The 13338-nt window shown below is 36.6% G+C and overlaps 1 long non-coding RNA gene across 3 annotated transcripts in view; it reads right to left on the reverse strand.

Annotated features, from left to right (window-relative positions):
• Positions 1–1506: 1506 nt before the first annotated feature.
• The window catches only part of LOC109260975 (uncharacterized), a 518996-nt gene continuing 507164 nt past the window's right edge, over positions 1507–13338 (reverse strand). For all 3 annotated transcript variants that reach the window (XR_002077229.2, XR_008417873.1, XR_002077225.2), the window contains one exon: positions 1507–1585. This is a non-coding gene — a long non-coding RNA (uncharacterized LOC109260975). The remainder of the gene's footprint in view (positions 1586–13338) is intronic.

The raw sequence follows: 13338 nt of genomic DNA on the forward strand, positions 1-13338 counted from the left end.
ATCTTCAAACACAGCCAAAGAATGGAGGGGTTGAGGTCTTCCTTAAATATGGCCTCTCAAAAGCTGATTTTTATGTTTGTTTTTCCTATAGGACTTTGGATGTGAATGGAACACTCCAAAACTGTATTTCCAAATTCCAGACAATCTGTGCTTTCCACTGATTCTGATTTAGGACATACTGGACTTTTTTGTCTGGGTCCATTTGTTTTAAAGAATGGGGAATGTATTACTTACTTAGCCTTTTTGTAGACTATGAAGGGGAGGTTTTTCTTTTCCTTTGGTTTAAGAAATTCTTCAGGCTTAAGAAAATGGAGGGGTAAGAGAAAGTGGGGTACTTTTTAAAACCAGCTCTCAGTTGGCTTGAAGAGAGCAAAAATAGATTTAAAAAAAAATTTTTTTTTACTCTTTCTTGATGAACTCCATGATTAGGTCTTTCCTCCAAGCAAATTATCCTCACTATATTCATTTTACAATAACCAAAAAAGGTAAAATCTCACGAAGGAGTCTCAGCCTTAACTTTTAATTTCCTGGTTTTTGTCAGCTTATGTCACAACATTAATTTTATTTCCACATAGGAGGGAGGGTTGCAGGTAGTTAATATTACTCTTCTGTACTCCTCTCAGAGGACAAATATCCCATCATTAACACTCAGCTGTTAAAGCACAGAACAAAAGAAAAGTGAGTCAGGGATGTAGAAAGAACTTTCCCTATTTGTCACTATACACACGAGGGTAGGGGTTGCTTTTCCACTGGAAATGTGCCATGGAGTTGGCTTATCATCAGGTGAACCTACCAGCTACAGAAGGTCCCTGGCTTACAGTGATTCAGTTTAGGATTTTTCAATTTTATTATGGTACAAAATGATATGCATCCAGTAGAAACAGTATTTCCAATTTTGAATTTGGATCTTTCTCCAGGCCAGCGATACACTCTCCAATCCTCTGTTCTGATGCTGGGCAGTGGGAGCTGCAGCGCCCAGTCAGTCACGTGACTGCAAAGGTCAACAACCACGTGACTTCAAAGGTCAACAACCGATATACTTACCACCATTTTGTACCCTACAACCATTCTGGTTTTCACTTTCAGTAGAGTATTCAATAAATTACTTGCGCTGTTGGATGCTTTCCTATAAAACAGGCTTTGTGTTAGATGATTTTGCCCAGCGGTAGATTAATAGTAAGTGCTCTGAGCACATTTAAGATAGACTCGGTTAAGCTATGATGTTTGGTAGGTTAGGGGCATTTTCGACTTAGGATATTTACAACATATGATAGGTTTATCGGGATATAGCCCCATCATAAGAGGAGGAAGATCTGTAATTAGATAACATTCCAGCCAGTGCTGGGAATCTAAGTATGCAACCCTTTTTGAGGCCCTGTTCCAGTTTTGGTGATACTTCTACAAGTGGGAATTTCTTGCTAATTCCTCATTTGCCCATCCTTTATTTTATATACCTAAAAATTGAGTTTGAGGGCACTTTACCAAGCTCTTCGAAGCATTTTCTTCCTCCCCTTTGTAAATTCAGAAAGGCTGGGCAAAGCCACGTGTTGGTATAGTTCAGGGCCCTCAAACGTTTGTAAAATGCCTATAAATGAAAGAGAGGTGTCCTGGTATCAAGCTAAACCCTGTCTATAATCTGAGGCCTTCCAAGTAGACAAAGAAGCTCTGGCATCCCCTAATATAGTTGCAATACACATAAGATGGTGGCTCTTGAGGTAAACATAAAATAATTGTAGGTAGGGGCTTACGCAAAAAGGCTTTGTTCCTAAATACTAGAAAAGCAGTCACCCCGAAACAATGGGGCAAATTAGCATGCAGCCAGCCCAAGGCTTTTAGCTGCACGCAGGCACATGTACACCCATGCGCGTGGGGGCGCGCGCGCGTGCGCGCGCGCACACACACACACACACACACACACACACACACACTTACACATAAGCTCACAGTGATGAATGCTTGGTGCTTGCTGGGAGGTCAACACGAAGAATCTTTCCTGGGAAAGCAGCATGTCAGATTTCAGACACTTTCCCTACAAATGGGATTTCGCTACTCGAAGAGGGGGCTTTCTGATCCAGATAATAAAGTCCGTTTACATGAAAAGATGCCGCTTTCAATGTCATGATTAATTTCGGAAATACCTGGCATCTGAATGAAGCTGAGACTTCAAGAAATGACTGATGATGAGAAAAGATAATTAGGCAAATGTCAAGAGCTTTGCTTGGTGACTGAGGGGCTGGCCAGTCTAGGTTATCGTGTACTCACTCCAAATGGAAATGAAAGGCTTTTGTGGGGAGTTGGGGATGTTCAACCTATGGTTACATATAAACTCTCTTTACCTCACATTTCTCTGGGTTTTACTCCATCGTGACCAGTGGGCAGCCGGCGCTTACCGTCAATGACTTCTTAGTGAATCCCAGACAAAGCTGTCCTTGTTTTTCATGAGGTTGAAAAATGTAAATTTATCTTGCCTTACATGTCATTTGTTCAAAAGTGACCTCTCTGTTCTGAGCCTTTTCAAAAATCTCATTGACTTCTCCTCCCCTCCAAAAAGAGAAAAACAAAAAAAAAAAGCAAAACACCATTTAATACTCTGCAGAAAGCACTTTGAAGACAAAGGCTGAAGTGGGTGGTAATGTAAATCTACCCCCTCACACATTGTTTCTGAACCCATTCTTCTCTTCTCTTCTCTTCTCTCCTCTTCTTTCTTTTCTTTCTTTTCTTTTTTTCTTTCTTCTTTCTTTCTTTCTTTCTTTCTTTCTTTCTTTCTTTCTTTCTTTCTTTCTTTTTTAATGGTTGTTTTTCCATTGGTGAATTGGAGGATGTCAATGGCTCTGGAGATTAGTGACCTCCATGAGCTCGAGATCAAGTTGATGGAAAGCAGAGGCACCCCTAAGGGGTCAAAGGAGTATTTTTCCAAAGGAACTCCTTAGAACAAAGAGTGGTAAGAGACAGGAAGGTTCTTTTCTTACTTTTTCTGCCTGACGGTACATTGTAAGTCCTCTAAAAAGATATTCATCATAGACTGGATGTTTGTAGTTATACTGTGGTCCATGTGTGATTCGCAGCAATCCTAATTTCTTCACTTTACTCTTTCTTCTTCTGCCTGATTGACATCTAAAGGAGGAAAGTGACTCTCTCCATGATACCATCCCCAAGCAATGGAACTCCTCCAAGAAGAGAGGAGATGGTCCAGAGAAAGATCCTAGCTAGCCATTTAGGCCTGGGCATACCAATTTAGGTTTACATCTGATATTGGTTAATGCTTGCTACAGGTTGAATCGTGTTTCCCCCTCTCCCCCACCCCCAACACACACAGAAGATAAGCTGAAGTCTTGACCCCTAGTACCTCAGAATGTGACTTCATTTGGAAATAGGATTGTTGCAGATGTAAATAATGAATACGAGGTCATACTGGAGTAGAGTGGGCTCTTAATTCATTATGCTCAGTGTCCTTCTAAGAAGATGATGTGAAGACAGAGGAAGAGAGGGGTGTGTGTTGCAGTTATAGTCCAAGGAATGCCAAGGATAGATGGCTATCACCCAAAGCCAGGAAGAAGACTTCTTCCCCACAGAGTTCAGAGGGAGCAAGTCCCCACCAAAACTTCGCTTTGGGATTTGGGGCCTCCAGAGCTGTGAGACAATAGATTTCTGTCTTCAGACACTCTGTGACATTTTGCTCTAGCAGTCCTAGGAACCTAAAGCAGCGGTCCTATAATTTAATGTAGCAGGCCTGTAAAGAATTCTCTTTGTCCCTGACCTAAACTCTTATAGTCTTACCCCAATTTTATCATAGTGGGCAGACACAAATTTACTAAGAGACAGTATCACTTGTCACAAATAGTGAAGGGTGTATAGCTCCATATTTGCTCGAAACATAGAATCTGTCTCTAAGAGCCTTCGCGAACTGTAAACATACTCCCAGCTTATGTAAAACTGCTCAAGTGTCATGGCAGACCGCCCTCCCAAATGAAATGCTGGGTCTTTACTGAAATACCATATGCAAAGTACATTAAGTACACCGTTAGATACTCATTAGCCTATAACATAAAACACCATTTAAAGCAAAACATGAAAGGAGAAACAAACCTAAGTGTCAACCTGCTTTATTTCTTTGGAGAAAATACATTAAAATATATTCATAGTAAATATGTGAGGTCTTTGACTAAATATGTTTCTAATAGTGGAATAAAGCTGGAAAGAATTGAAATTACCCATTGTGTAGAAATTTCTACTTAAAATGGGACAATTCCATCATTCAGTATAGTTTTAAAAAGCTGTTCACCCAAAATAGTAAAGTATGATTAGTACTGCATTAGAAAATAATATATATAACTTGGTATGAGCTAATTTCCTCCAAGTTTTCAGCCTTGCTTTGGAAATTGTATTGCTTACTGGCAGTTTATAAAATGACAAAGTATTAACGATAAAAACAAAAAGGTTACTCTACTGTTTATAATTCATTTATATGACATAGCACAAACATATTTACTGAAGAATGCCATTTCTTTGGATTTGAGTGTTTGCTACTGTTCAAACCATCCATCCTGACAGCTAAACAATTTTAAAATATAAAGACGCTTTTTGCTGTGGGCGGGGGGTAGAAAATTGTGCAAACGGGAGAGGGTCCCACAATCCAAATACAGTATGGCTGTGTTGTCCTATTTGCTTTTAATCATCCATAATTCCTGAGATACTTAACATTTTATGTTTAAATATTAACTCAGTACAAAGCTTTCCCCCTGCTTATGCATAATTTCATCTAGAAATTAATATCTCCCACTTATAATGCATCAAAAACTAGAAACATTTTCCTTCCTTAATGGTGTAGGAATTAGTGTAATTTTAAAGCACTCAGGATATAATTATTTACATGTACTAGAAATATTAACTAGTAGAATTATCTGATCAAGGTACATGGAAAGTTAGGGAAAAGAAAAAACATTCCTTTAAGTTATAAATAGCTAGCTATGTTAAATGTTACTTAAAAAGACATAATTAGATTATATGGACATTCCCAATTATAGAAAAATGTGTTCCTGGAATCCTTTGAAAATTAAATATGTTTCTGTATTCTCAAATAGTGTAAAAGTACTTTAAGAATATTTTCTTTATTTTCTGTTAAAGTTAGTATACATGTATATATGGCTTTGGTATTATTAGAAGTGATAGAAAGAAAGAAATGAAGTGTTAATTTAATAAATATGTTGCCAGTTGTGCCCAAATTGAATGCAATGCATATATGTCAATTGGATGTATGTATACTTGTAATGTTTTTATCACTATTATGAAGTGTGCTTAGTTTTATAAATTCATATGCTCATTGTGATGATTCACACGCTCAGCTTAAATGGAAGTTATCATTTTTCTTTTTTTGTTTATAAAGGCATGGTTTATATTTCTCTGTGATTGATTATACTCCTGAAAGGTTTTGTGATTAAGAATATAGTATATATTTTTTATTGAGTTATTTTACACACAAATGGCAGGGCCCAAGGGGTATTTGGGGTTTACAGGATTTTTCTAATATATGTGTTCCCTTCTGTATTAAAGCTGCTAATTAGTGCTTTTAAACAGCTCAACATTGAGTTGTTGGAAGCCACCATATCAGTGGCTAATATAAAACTGTTTATGTGGCAGGATATATAAAATAAGAAGGTGTTAAACCCAACACAAATTGAGTGGCAGGGGGTTCCCACCAGTGTTAATTTTATGTTTGTTTTGTCTCATTTAAAGTTAAGATGCCTGTGTTGTAATTGGGATGTGGAACATGCTGTACATACAGATGGACTGAAATGTGTCAATGTATGAGCTGCATTTGTCTGGCAAAGAAGTCGATGGGTAGTTTTATCAGGAAACAGCTATTCCTAAACACTAGTTTTTATTTTTAACAGAAGGACATATGGGTATTAAAAAATATATATGCTTAAAATTTTTTTAATGTTTATTTATTTTTGAGAGAGAGACAGACAGACAGTGAGCAGGGGAAGGGCAGAGAGAGAGAGAGATAGAGGGAGACACAGAGAATTCAAAGCAGCTCCAGGCTCCGAGCTGTCAGCACAGAGCCCAACTCGGGGTTCAAACCCACGAACCGTGAGATCATGACCTGAGCCAAAGTCGGACACCCAACCGACTGAGTCACCCAGGGGCCTCAAATATATATGGTTTTATATAGGATGGGTATACAAGATATGCTCAAAGTTCTGATTCCTGCTAAGCATGCTCAGTGAGATTTCTATAGTATTTTTACATACTTGTCTAACAAGGCAGTAATCCATTAACAGAATTTTGAATTTCTCAAGACAGTTTCACTACTAAAGATCAATGTCCATGTGTTTAAATGAATCCAAGAGCTCTGATAGCATAAGTCAGAGTCTATCTCAGTACTATGAGTGAATCAAGCTACAAGGAATCATGAGAGGTCTCCTGTTTCAAGCCAGGACTCCCAGTTTCCACAGATATACCCGTTAGAAAACTTTCCATTACTAAGTCCTTCCGGGACAATTTACTATTCTCCCTCATCATTCCAATCAAAGTTTCAAAAGATGACTACTTTATTATTGTACTTCCTGGGCCAGACCATTTCATCTTAAGTGAAGTACAGAAAGACCACTGGACAAACCTGCAGGAAAGCATTTTTAGTAGGTATTATCTTCCTGCACCAAAGCACACTGGTTTCAAATATGCATTCTGCCTAGTTTTATTCCTCACCACAATGTCTTCTATTATTTTCTCTATGAATGCTCAGTGTTAGAAAGGTTTTTGTGGATTTGATTTTCTTTAAATTTTAATGCCTTAAAAATAACTCTGTTTTTGTTTTGAATACGAATACTTGGAAATTCCATGATGCTCTATATGGAAAAGGATATGTTTCTTACAGAAATTCAACAAAATTTTGGGAATGTCATATGGCAACCATAAGCTGGATCTTAAAATTACATATATATACACATATATGTAAACATATATGATCAATTGTATACACACACACACACACACACACACACATATATATATACATAATCAATTCCTCTGCCAACCTTTTAATATGAAACATTTCAAACATAAAGCAAAGGCAAAAGAAGTTTACAGTAGATACCTATACTCACCACCCAGATTCTACCATTATCACTTAGCAATGCTTGCTTACCATATACTTTCCCATCCATTCAACCATTATATATTTGTTGCATTTCAAAGTAAATTAGAGATGTTACTATATTTCCTTCTAGATATTTTGACATGCAAACCATTAACTAGAGTTCAATATTTCTTTAATCTCTGATGTAAAATGTATGTACAATGAAATGAACAATTAAATCTATAATTGCTAAAATCTGGCAAACATACACACCTACGTAACACAGTCCTCTATCAAGTTATAGAATAGTTTCATTATACCAGAAAGTTTCATAATGGCCATTCCCAGCCAATCTTGTCCCATACCCCACCGGCAAAAAAACAAACCTGATTTTTTTTTTACTATAGAATTTTTTGCATGTTCTAGAATTTAGTATAAATAGAATTACACAGTATGTTCAACTCATGTTTAGCTTCTTTAACTCAGCATAATATCTTTAAGATTTATTCACATTGTTGAATGCATTTTTACTGATGAGTAGTATTTCATGTTATGAGCAAATCACAGCTTCTTTACCCATTCTTCTATAAATGGACACATGAGCAGTTCCAAGTTTTTGGCTGTCATAAATAAACTGTTATGAACATTATAGCCCTTTGTACAATATGATTTAATTCCTCTTGCATAAATATCTAGAATTGGAATTTATGTATGTAAGGTAGTCATATGTATAATTTTATGAGAAACTATAGGAACTTTTTCCAAAGTAGCTATACCATATTACAGTCTTCTCAAGTACCCAGTGTGGATATGAAGGAGAAAAAAGAAGACACAGGGAACACAATGCCATATCTGTCATTGGTCCCAAGTGCAGTTTGTTCATCCCCTAGGCAGTATGTCTTCTCTTCCCCTCTTTCAGTCTGATATTTGTTTTACATATAACATTCAAGATTTTAGCTATACTTAGGGAGGGATAGGGAAGAATAGGGTGAAATAGGGAAGAATAGGGAGAAATGTGTCTACCTCATTTGTCTGGAATCAGAAATGTATTGCTATTTTTATTTTATTCTATCTTGAACATGCTGTTAATGACTGGAGGCAGGAACTGTCAAGTGAGTCTCTGATGCTCTTACTATCGGTGGAGGTGAAATAGAGCTTGCCATAAGTTTGAAGACAGAAGATACAGCAGTCAGAGCTTATGATTAACAGGAATTGTCTAATCTCTGTCTCATGAGAAGATGCTTTGCATAAAAAGGACTCATATCACTATTGAGGGATGCTAGATGAAAAGAAGGGAACATATTGGTAGGTTGCAGCATGGGTAGCTCAGAACGATGACAGAGGAACAAATCGCATGCAAATCCATAAGTAGTATCTGGGGTTTTCAGAGCATAGGTGATTCAGAGTGGCATTTTCTGAAAGCAGGACAAGGGTTGGGCAGCTACAAAGTAAATGCCCTTAGTTGTTGAGATGTGATGTAGGAAAAGTGTATGAACACTGCCCATGTCCCCATCTCCACTGGCCTGCCCTTGTATTCAGTGGTCACATCTTAGTTGGAGAGGGACCTGAGGTCCACAGGGATAGGAACTGGTTAGATATAATCAGGGCAGGTGCAGTTCTTAGGGAGAAATCTGACATTGAGCACAAGTCAGCTTTGAGAAAAGCAGTGAAGAGTGGGAAGAAACATGGAAGACAAGATAACAGAAGGGATTATATTTTTGTAATTAATAATGAGGGTATTTTCACAATGAGATGGCCAAAGGGAGGGTGATTTTTTTTTAGTTTATTAGAGAATAGTGAGAAGAGAAATAAAAGGAAATAAAGACAAATAATGGAATTAAGGCTTTTAACAGCCACAGTGCAGGAAAAAAACATCAGTCTAAAAAATCTTTTTATAGTTTTTAGTTACTTCCCACCTATATGCTCACAGATTACTTGTAATTTTATCCTTTTTTTTGTCTTTTTTTAATATATGAAATTTATTGTCAAATTAGTTTCCATACAACACCCAGTGCTCATCCCAAAAGATGCTCTCTTCAATGCCCATCACCTACCCTCTCTTCCCTCCCACCCCCATCAACCCTCAGTTTGTTCTCAGTTTTTTAAGAATCTCTTATGCTTTGGCTCTCTCTCCCACTCTAACCTCTTTTTTTTCCTTCCCCTCCCCCATGGGTTTCTGTTAAGTTTCTCAGGATCCCCTTAAGAGTGAAAACATATGGTATCTGTCTTTCTCTGTATGGCTTATTTCACTTAGCATCACACTCTCCAGTTCCATCCATGTTGCTACAAAGGGTCATATTTCATTCTTTCTCATTGCCACGTAGTACTCCATTGTGTTTTATCTTTAATGTGTCACCTTACTGGTATTCTTATTTGACTCTTTACAGTAACATGTGTTGGTTTCAGGGCAATGCATATCCAATATGAAGTCATTTGTCAGGCAAAGTACATCCACATATTACATATCCATATCCATATCCATATATACATATTAGATATGCAAATCTTTTTGGTCTTTGACTTGATGTGTCTAAAATCTCTCTTCTCTGTAGATTCCATTAAAAATATATTGGAGGTAATGCTTGCCTCAATCAGTGTGTGAGTCCTTTTTGGGTTGCTTTTATTCCTGTTTCACTTTGAAAGCCAAATAATCTTTATATGATATTACATAGAAATTCGTTGATTTGCTAACTTGAGACATTTTGTCATGACTCATGAAGGCATCTTAATGACACAGTTGAACATGATACCAAGCAGCTGCCACTAAAGTATGGTGTATTTCTTTGCTTCTCAGGTTGACCCAAGAGCCCCTGGAGATTAGCTGGTTTGCTGAGTAGGGAGGGTTGGGTGTCATGAAATGCTACAGGATAAACATGGCGATGTGCCCAGGAGCATCAATCTTATTTGAGAGGCTGAGAGAAAAATTTTGAGAAGTAAAGTGATTTTGCATATACAGAGAAGTTAGCAGATTTCCATTTTCTGTGTCATACAATTTTTAATTCTTCACAAAAGCACAGAAAGTAGAACATTTATGCACAAGAAATGACTGCAAAATTTAGTACTTTGACATTATTCACTCATTACTATTAGTGCTGCAGACCCATCAAAGAGAACTGAGGATGATTTGTGGGGAGGATATGGAACTAATGACTTAGGTCCAATGGACTAGTACTTTTTCTCCACATAGAAGAGTAATTTCTTGGTGGGTCCTAGGAGGTTTGCATGATTAGAATTTTGGGAAAATGAGTTTGTCCCCTGAGATCTAGCATATTTAAGTCTTATTCTACACATACAAAATGTTTCCCACATATTTGTTCAACTTTCTGCTCTAGTTATACTCAGATGTCTGTTGACAAACATTTTCTCATTTTTAGTACCATTTCTTCATACAGTGAGTTCCTTGGTAATATAAAAACCAATAATTCTAGAATTTGGCATTTACATGTTATTCTTCATTTTCCTTTAAAAATTAAATATGAACATTCTTGGAGCTTAAACTTCCTCACAAATGTTGAAGGCAATTAATTGCTTAATGAGAAAAATAGTTAAAGAAATTTGGGACCCTTGGAAACTACTGAGGTGGCAGAGGTAGTACATTCCTGCCTGATGATCCTAATAATAAGCTGGAAGGGGATGATAAAGCTTAGTGAATAACTTGAGAAGGTGTAGTCAAGCTAGATAGCAGCAAACTTAAAAAGCATGGGGTATACTTAGATGCTTTTATGTATTTTTATTGTTGTGGAGAAGGAACTTGGTCCACACTTTGGTATTGTCAGAGAAACCTGTGAGCAAAAACGATAAAACATTGAACTTATAGATCAGTTCTTTGGGGAACTGATGCCCTATCAAGTCTTCCAATCCATTCACATGATATATCTTTCCATTCATTTAGGTCTTATTTGGGTTTTTCATCAGTGTTTGGTAGATTTAAGCATACAGATTCTAAGTATATTTTGTTAGATTTATACTCAGAATTTTATTTTTTGGAGCTATTGTAATAGGTACTTTTTTTTTGAAGTTTTATATTCCATTGTTTATTGCTAGGATGTAGGAATACAGGGCATTTTTGTTTATTGACTTAGTATCTTGCAAATTTCCTACTCATTTATTATATAGATTCAAATAGATTCTTTGTCATTTTTCTATGTATATAAGCATGCTGTCTGTGACTAGAAACAATTTTATTTCTTCCTTTCCAGTCTGTATGAATTTTATTTCTCTTTCTTGCCCTATCACACAGGCTAGGACTTCCAGTATGATGTTGAACAGCAGTGGTGAGGGAGGGCATTATTGCCTTCTATCAATGTTATGGTAAAAGCAACTAGTCTTTCACCAATTTGAGATTCCAATTATACACATGTTAGGATGTTTGATATTATATCATAGCTCTTGGATATTCTTTCATTTTAGCACAGTTTTTATCTCTTTGTGTTTCAGTTTGGGTAACTTCTATTGATCTATCTTCAAGGACACTGATTCTTTCTTTAGCTGTGTCAAATCTACATGTAAACTCTGTTGAGGGCATTTTAAAAATCTCTGTTACTATGTTTTTATTAATAGCATTTCTATTTGAGTCTTTTTTCGTTTCCTTCTGTGTTGAAATTATTCATGTGATCCTCATGTTGTCCATCTTTTCCATTACAGACTTTAATATGGTAATTATGATTATTATTTTAAGTTCTCTGGAGCTTTCACATCTGTTCTATATTTGAATATGGTTTTGTTGATTGTCTTATCTCTCGGCAGTTGTTTTTTGTTGCTTTTTTTCATAATCTCATTTTTTTTCTTTTGTTGAAAGCTGGGCGTCATGTGTAAAATACTAGAGACTGAATACTTTTTATGCATGGAAATGGGCACCTTTTGCTTCTGACAGACCCCAAGTCGCCCCACACTCTTACCAGCCTAAACACCTTCTCCATAAATTTGTTAACAGCTTCAGATGATTATTCCTTATCTATGTCTGGCTGTATCTGCCCTAGGTAAGCAGGTGCTCACATCCTACCACTCCCTCCAGCCACTTGTCTTTCTTTAGATTTTAGACTAATTAGTTCTGTGACCACAGCTCTATGATAGCTTCAAGAAAAATTGTGAACTTGTAGTTTGTTTTTTTTGTTGTTGTTGTAATGGTTAAAGTGATGCTATTTCCGGGTCTCTACATCCCCAATCAGTGTTTTATATATTAAAAAAAATTTTTTTAAGGTATAATACAATTACATAGTTCAAAAATGGGCAATACTAAAAGAATAGGTAATATTATGACCAGGTTAGAAAAGTCAAAAATTACTTAAATAAGAATCTCACTTTCACTCACTTCTATCCATCCCATTTCTTTTCTCTCCTTCTAAGTTTTTATTCCAGTATTTCTTTTTTTTAATTAAAAAATGCAGCAAAAACACCTGTATATGCTAATTATCTCTCTCTCTCTCTCTTACATGAAAATTTTTGCCCTTTGGTTTTTCCTAATGGTCACGTAGAGATGTTCTTTATTATTTTCACAGGTACATGGTATTCTTTATGGGTATACAATACTTTATTCAACAGTTGCCTATTGTTGGACATTTAGGTTGCTTCTAACCTTTTGCTGTTATCAATAATATCACAATGGGCAATCTTGTAGATATATCCTTTTCTTACATGTACAGTTTTATCTATAATAAAGATCTCCAGAAATGAGATCACTAAAACAGTGAATCCATAAATTTACATCATATTCCCCACACTTTCTTTCTGAATAATATATTTTCCAGTTCTGTAGTGGAATTTCTGGTGGGAGATAAATTAGACATCTGTGCTTAGTCTATTATCTTTGCTCAGTTCTTCACATTTATTCTTTAGACAACTCCATCCTAGTTCCTGCCCCCACTACTTCATTGAAGCTGCTATTGTTAAGGTCAACATTGATCTTCATATAGCTAAATCTAGTGGTCATCTTTTTTTTTCCAATTTTTAATGTTTATTTATTTTTGAGAGAGAGAGAAAGAGAGAGAGAGAGAAAGAGAGAGAGAGAGAGAGAGAGAGAATGAGCGGGGGAGGAGCAGAGAGAAAGGGAGGCAGAATCCAAAGCAGGCTCTGGACTCTGAGCTGTCAGCAGAGAGCCCAATGCGGAGATGGAACTCAGAAGCCATGAGATCGTGACCTGAGCGGAAGTCAGATGCCACTTAACCGAGCCACCCAGGCGCCTCTAGTAGCCATCTTTTTAGAAAGCATCTTGTTTGACCTCTCAGCAATGGGAAGCTGTATCTTTTCTTAGATTTTATAAC

The sequence above is a fragment of the Panthera pardus genome, unplaced genomic scaffold, assembly GCF_024362965.1.
Source record: "Panthera pardus isolate Hobbes unplaced genomic scaffold, ASM2436296v1 HiC_scaffold_25, whole genome shotgun sequence".
Lineage (NCBI taxonomy): Eukaryota > Metazoa > Chordata > Mammalia > Carnivora > Felidae > Panthera > Panthera pardus.